Source organism: Crotalus tigris, unplaced genomic scaffold (genome assembly GCF_016545835.1).
Source record: "Crotalus tigris isolate CLP2741 ecotype Arizona unplaced genomic scaffold, ASM1654583v1 scf7180000018371.15429387391:27106975, whole genome shotgun sequence".
Lineage (NCBI taxonomy): Eukaryota > Metazoa > Chordata > Lepidosauria > Squamata > Viperidae > Crotalus > Crotalus tigris.
Genome location: NW_024096970.1, coordinates 11,184,872 through 11,192,323, shown reverse-complemented (window position 1 = coordinate 11,192,323; position 7,452 = coordinate 11,184,872).

The following is a 7,452-nucleotide window of genomic DNA, read 5'->3' as shown; positions in this document are numbered from 1 at the left end:
TACCTGGAAACTTGAGAGAATATAAAGAAAAGGGTATGTAGGTGATTAAAATATATCAGGGTGACATCTCTGGCATGTGGTATATTAGAAAATAAGTAATAATAAAAACGTTTAAATTTCTGCAGTTACTCAGCTTATTCATTTTTCCAGTGATTCAATGATTCATGTGATTCTCATAACATATTTTCAGCTTAAAGAACAGTGATTAACAAACCTTAGAAGAGGTTAAATGTTTTTCTTTACAGATGATGGTACACTAGAGTAGTATCTATCCATCTTTTAAAAGTACACATTAAACATTGATAAATAATTTCAAAAAGTGATGTTGAAGTAAGAATTTTAAAGTGTAGAAATGTGTAAAGTGTAGAACATAAAATTATTACAAAATAAAATGTTAATATTAGGAGTGTATCAGAAACTTAGAGAATATCCTCTAACTGATTCTTTCAGCCATAGTAATATGTTGTAAAAATAAGATATGCTATTTTGGGGTAATTACTAGGTTTTTGTTAGTTTGTACAATAAGAATTTCAACACAAGTGTATGGATAATCTACCGGGGTAATCTGAAGACCACCAGCAAAGTAGATGGATTTGATTATAGTGACAAAAGGTACCCTGTGGGGAGACCTGAAAGGCTAGATTGGGGACAGATAGGCAGGTCTATTTATGTAGTCCCTAAAACTTGGTGGCACTTAATGCTGTTACTATTGTTCAGTCATCCAGTTGCTTTTGACTTTTTGTCACTTGATTGGGTATCATTTCACCCAATTGTCAAGTAACTACTACTTATTGCTGATGAATGCTGAATAATTGAGAATACTAAAGAATACTAAACAGAAATCAGGATGTGTCTAACTGATTATAGCAAGGCCTTTGATAGTTATATTAAACTGTGGAAATGCTCAGAAAGTGCTTCAATCAAGTCAAGCTGTGAAAAGTGCTCAGAAAAATAGGAATCCCAGAATATTTCATTGTCCTTGTGAGAAATATATATATCTACAGACCAGGAAACCACGGTATGGACAGAACATGATGAAAGAGACTCCAGGTTGGCAAAGGAGTGCAACAAAAGTATATACTCTCCCCTTTTTTGGAGAATGTGGATTGGATGACCATGGTTTTAAAATGGAAGGAAGAAACATCAGTAACATTCACTATGCTGAGGATAGTATTCTGGTAGAATGCAAATGTTCTGTACCCTCTAGTAATAAAAATCAAGGAGCACAGTAAAAACTGCACCAAAATTATATAAAAAGAAGACTAATAACCACATGTAAAACAATAAGCATTAGACATGGCAATGAAGATATCAAAGTGGTAGATAGCTTCTGGCTTTTAGGATCAACCAACAGTAAAGGAACAAGCAGTCAAGAAATACCCCTCAGATTAGCACTTGATAAGAGCACTTATAAAGGAAACTATATTTAAATATCATAACATGCTTAGACCTACAAAGATCAGAACTGTGCAAGCCATAATATTCTCTGTGATACTCTTTGGAAGCAAGGTAGGCTAGGAAGAGTATTGAAGCTTTTGAATTTTGTTGTTGGAGAAGACTCTTGCGAATTCTGCAGTCAATGGATCATCAAACAAATCAACCCAGTTCTCACTTGAGGCACAAATGACCAGGCTTAAATTATCCTGCTTTGGGCACATTATGCAAGAACCTAGTTATCTGGAGAAGGCTCTATTGCTAGGAAAGTTATCAGGAACACTGATATTTTTAAGGGATATCCATATTTTGTAGTAGCCTATATAGGAAAACCTTTTGCATTTTCAAAAAAGCAAAAACAGATGGCTTTTTGGAAACAGTTGAACTTCTCCATTTTTCTCAAATGTTAGTCATGTGAAGTCCAGTATTTCTGCTTGTGTGTGTGTGTGTGTGTGTGTGTGTGCGCGCGCGCACGTGTGTGTATTTTTTCCATATATATTTGAAGTCTCCCTTTTTGCCTTTTGAGCTATTTTATTTGCTTAATTTTAAGTTATTGGAAATAAAAAATGCAATGCTTCTCCAGTATAAAGTAACCAATAAAAGTTATTTCTGTGTTTACTGATTCCCAGAAGATCAATTTTAATGTTGACATTATCATTCTAATTATATTAGTTGCCTTTTTTCATGGTTCTGGCATTCCATTTAATAATGGTTTATACAGGTATATCTCTGCAGCCTGAACTTCCCTTTTGTCTTTGATCTTCTGAGCAACGGATCTAATTGATCATGTTTTCAACTTTAGTCATGCCATATCATAAACATCAGTGCGATTCATATTTGACCTCTGCCCTTCCTCAGTTGAATATCATCATATGAGGAGGCTCATCTTTGATTGCTGTAGTGTCATTGTCCTTGTGTATATGTCTATTTGGTCTTGGACTATAATGGCATGTATGTTTGTTTCTTCTTTCAGGAGGGCAGTTATCCTGCACTGACATGTCAGTATTGGTGTTCTTGCTAATTTAAAGGAGGAAAACAAACTGCAATCCCACCCCCTCATGCAGATGACAAAAGCATCTCCCTCCATTTTCATGAACTTCAACTATGAGAGGAAGAGGTTTTCCCAATTGTCCTCCCCTGCTGCAGAGAATTGGGGAGATTTGAAAGGAAAAAAGCAAGATCCATTATATAAGCAAAGCAAACTGAGATATTAGTTCTAGCAATAGCACTTAGCACTTAGATTTATATACCACTTCACAGTGCTTTACAGCCCTCTCTAAGCAGTTTACATAGTCAGCATATTGCCCCCAACAATCTGGGTCCTCATTTTACCGACCTCAGAAGGATGAAAAGCTGAGTCAACTCTGAGTTGGTGAGAATCGAACTGCTGGCAGTCAGAAGAATTGGCCTGCCATACTGCATTCTAACCACTGTGCCATCCCAACTCATACGTTCTAGGAAAATATGTTCTAGAAAGCAAGTTGCTATTTGGAAGCAGGTTCCTCCCTGATTCACTAGGTTATAAGAAGAATGAGAGAGACAGCCCAATCAGACTTGTAAGATTTTGTTATTGCAGTCTATATCAATATAGTTCTTGTCTTCCAATGATCTGGTCTGCTCTGAAGGGTTAATACTTGCTGAAACTCCTCTTTACTTTTTTTTAATATATATATACAGTTCTGGCTGACCAGGTTCCTTTAATGCTGTAACTGCTTCAACTAAGTCAGCAAGAGAAATGTTCCAGTCAAATTCAGTGAGCAATCAATATCATTCAGGAACTATAAAATGCAGAAAAAGCCTTTGACAACTTGGAATGGCTTTGGAATATACCATCTCTGAAAAACATGAATAGTAGCCTTAATTTTTTTTCATATGAATACAGAGTATTTATAAAGAACAAAAAACAAAGATAATAGGAAATAATACACCATATCGAAGTGAGCAAGATAATAAGCCCATATCCCCCTCATTTCACTATTGAATTTTATTTTTATGAAGAAGAAAGCACTAAAAATTTGCTCACTGCAGAAATAATACTTCATTTAGACTTAAACATTTAATAATTGAATGAAGTTAAATTATTCTGAGCCTTATTTACAATGATGCAGTCCACCTGACTGGTTTCAATATATTCAAATAAGTAACATATGGAGAATATTCAGGTTACTAGCTGAATTTGAAAATTTTATACAGGTAATCCTTGACTTAAAGACCACAATTGAGCCCAAAATTTATGTTGCTAACTGAGACAGTTGTTAAGTATTTTCCCCCATTTTATGACCTTTCTTTCTTGCCACAGTTATTAAATGAATCATTAAGTGTATCTTCCAGGTATCTCTTTTGGCACTTAAATTTCTCAAATTCCCACCCAGCTCTGGCAATGCAAAAAAAAAGTCGCAGTACATCACAACACGTGAAGTGGTGAGTTTGACACCTGTACTATACAACTACAATTAGCAGGGGTTGCTTTTCTCTTTTGCACGTATCCTACATGCAAATAAGATGAGAGCTTAACTTACATTTTACATGTTTTGACGCTTTTCATTCAAAGATTTTATCTCTTCATGCTCATTATTGAAACAGGATCCAAGCTGGCTCTAAGTCTCTTAAGAAATACTTAGCTGAAATTAACCTTCCCAATTTTAGTACAACTTGTTTCCTAAAACAGAGGAGTAGGTTCACATTTTATGGCTTTCATTTCTTCAAGTAAACAGTCTGGATATTTAACACTTGGGGATATAAACTACATAGAAACCTGAGTAAGTGGACATAAGGTTGGGTATTAAATCTCATTTGTTTTTATGCAGAGTAAGCTGAGTTTGAAGGCCAGGAATGTCTTTAGCATTCATTTAAGCATGATGAAATAGGGACAGATGTGAAAAAAAATGCACATATTGTTTAAAACACTGATCAATATGTTTTTCATCAGGACAAGCTGCACTTAAATTACACATTACTATGCAAGATGCACATTGTTAAAACATGACGGAAATCAACAATTAAATCTGAGTAAAGCAGCAATAATGTAGGTAGATACAGTTCCACATTATTTCTTTTTCAAAAAATTCTATTGCTTCCACGTAAATACAGTTTTTTTCAGGAATAGAAAAGCTTCGTCTACTGCATTGTTCCTTTGGGGCATGGCACAGTGGTGCAAAAACAAGTATAGCATTGAGTCGCTTCCTTTTGGGTGGGAGTCTATTATTGTAAACCATTTTACTTTGTCAATCTTCAGTACTAAAGTCTTTTTAAAAATCTGTACACACTGCTGGTTGTTCCCCTATTTTTGTAAAGAAATGTTGTCAGATGCTACTGCTGTGCCAGTGGCATTATTCTCATTGATCATTATACATAGTCTGCAGGTCAATTTGTGTTCTGTATGTTTTGTGTATTTTCTGGATGGAAGATTTGATTCAAAGATTGCTACTATTAATTCTATTGCAAATAGTAAGGTAAAAATGCAGATCTACTCTTATTTTCAATTAATCTAGTTTTCACAGCTTATTCTGTTCCCTAACATTACGTTCACTGAAGTTTCAAAAGCTATGAAGTTCAAATACAAAGCAGCCTAATTCAACTTCAGCCTCCTGGAGATAAAAATCACAGCTGTGTGGTTGATTAAAACAAAACAAAACAATGTTGTGCCAGGCTGAGAAAAGTTTAATGCAAGGGCCTCTGAAAATGCCTACATTGGCAATCTATATTGGCACCAACTATGAATTCTTTTTAATTATGATGATGACATTTTGTTCATCAAAGACTTCTAAGGGAAATGAGTGTCTGTCTCACCATGACATTTGGTGATACCCATCAACTACCCTATCAGCCTGGCCCTGAAAGCATGCAACATTTTATTTCAATGTTTTATTACTTGTCTGAATTACAATAATCAGATATGCACAGATTGTGGTCTAAGAAAGGCTCAATAAACCAAAGTCTTCCTTACTGCTAGTGTAGGAAGAAGAAAGATCAAGCACTTAGCTGACCATAGTATTGGACCTGTCATGGGGTCTTTTTAAAACCATGCTTGGTTGAATCGATTCAACTCAGGACAAACACAAAAGCATTGGATCTTGGAAACATGGTTTATCTCTCCCTGTAAGGGTTAGGAAAATGTTTTATTTTGTAAAAACAAACATATAAAAGTGATATTGCACATTAATTTCAATTGAAACTATGCTGGAATAGCATACACTGAACATAGAAAAGTTTTAGGATGATTGGGAACCAAAAATAGAAGAAACCTGTACTGTATCAGTTGACCTGTGAAAGACAAATAATTACCTACTCTATTTTAACTTAACAGTTGTGCTTCTTTGCATGTACAATGTTCAAGAAGAGCAAACGGAGCATCTGGTGGAGCTCTGGTGGTGCAGTGTTAGAATGCAGTATTGCAGGCAAATTCTGCCCTCAGTCTGGAATTCAGTCCTGATAGGGATAAAGGTTGACTCAGCTTTCCATCCTTCTGAGGTCAGTAAAATGAGGATCCAGATTATTGGGGGCAATATACTGACTCTGTAAACCACCAGAGAGTGCTGTAAAGCACTATGGGACAGTATATAAGTTTAAATGCTATTGCTATTGATTGGAAACAAGAAGAAGTTTCTGGGAAGTATATTGTTTTCCCACCAAAAGGATTTCGAAAGATGAAATAACTGATTCTTAATAGAAGGGGCAAAAGGCTGAAAACATATATAAATAGACATCATGATCTTTCTGATGCTATTGACCTATGCATTCAATAGTAGATCCATGAATAGTTTTCTCGATCCAAAAATACTGCAAGGTAAACTTTAGAGTTCTTTTTGGAAAAAAAAGTCAGTCTTTGCTATAAGTTATAGTATGGACTAATTGCCTTAATATATTTCATATTTAAATATCCAGTTTATTTTAAAACAAATCTTAACTCCTTCATAATCTGAAAATTTATTCTGAAATATAAATATGATTTTTTTTGCGTTGTCTTCCTTCCTATAATTTGGGGTAAAAATGGTGTTGGTGTTGGGGAAAACTCCATTGTTAAGGAACAGAACATAAAAACCCACAATTTTCACTTCCACAATTGATCATATGGGAAACCCAGCCTTGGATTTTGTCAGGTAGAATTCTGGGGGTTGCTAACTGAAGCTCAGGTTTAGATGTTACAAGGGAGGCAAAGCAAATGTTCAGAAACAACAAGACACTACAAATGAAGAAAGGATGAAGGAAACATTGGAAGTGATGTTATTCTGCCCTTTTCCCAGTACAATCATACAGCAGAATGAACTTTGAGAGAAATCTTATGGGCATTGAACATATATTTGCTGTTAACTGTGTTATTAAAAGGAAATCAGCCTAAAGCCTTTGAAAGGTCAGAGACCAGGAATAAAACAGGGTAGAGTTTGAATGACACTTTATGCCACAGTATTGTAATCTAAGGCTGGAAATTAGGCCAACAGTCCATAACTATGCATTCCAGTGTTCTGTATAATCAGTTGCTGGTCTTGAGTAGCAGATAAGGGATTGTGTATTCCTAATATTATGCACTCTGTAATACCATTTTGGTATGAAAAATGAAATATTGCACACCCTACTATTCATAATCTATATCAGGGGTGTCAAACTGCCGGCCTGCAGGCTGATGTGTCATGCAGAAGTCGCGCCCAAACCATTGCTGGCAATGGCAAAACGGTCCTGATACGTTGCGCGATGTCACGTGACATCACGAGTTTGACATATCTGATTTATATACATTATGTAATCACAGGGAAAGCATTTACATATATCCTGATATGTTTAAATCTAATTAGTTTACACTTAAGCCTTTTGTCTACGTTTGTTAGCAATCCTTATTTGCTGATCATTGGTACATGAATTGTGTATCCAAAAATGTTGGTAGATATGACAACAGCTTTAAAACATGATGGTCTAAGAAATATTTAGATTAGTAAGCATTTTATCCTTACCTCACATTAAGTATAAATCAGATCTTAGAAGGAAATGTCATGTGAATTTAATTTCTGCCTAGCCTAAGCAGTT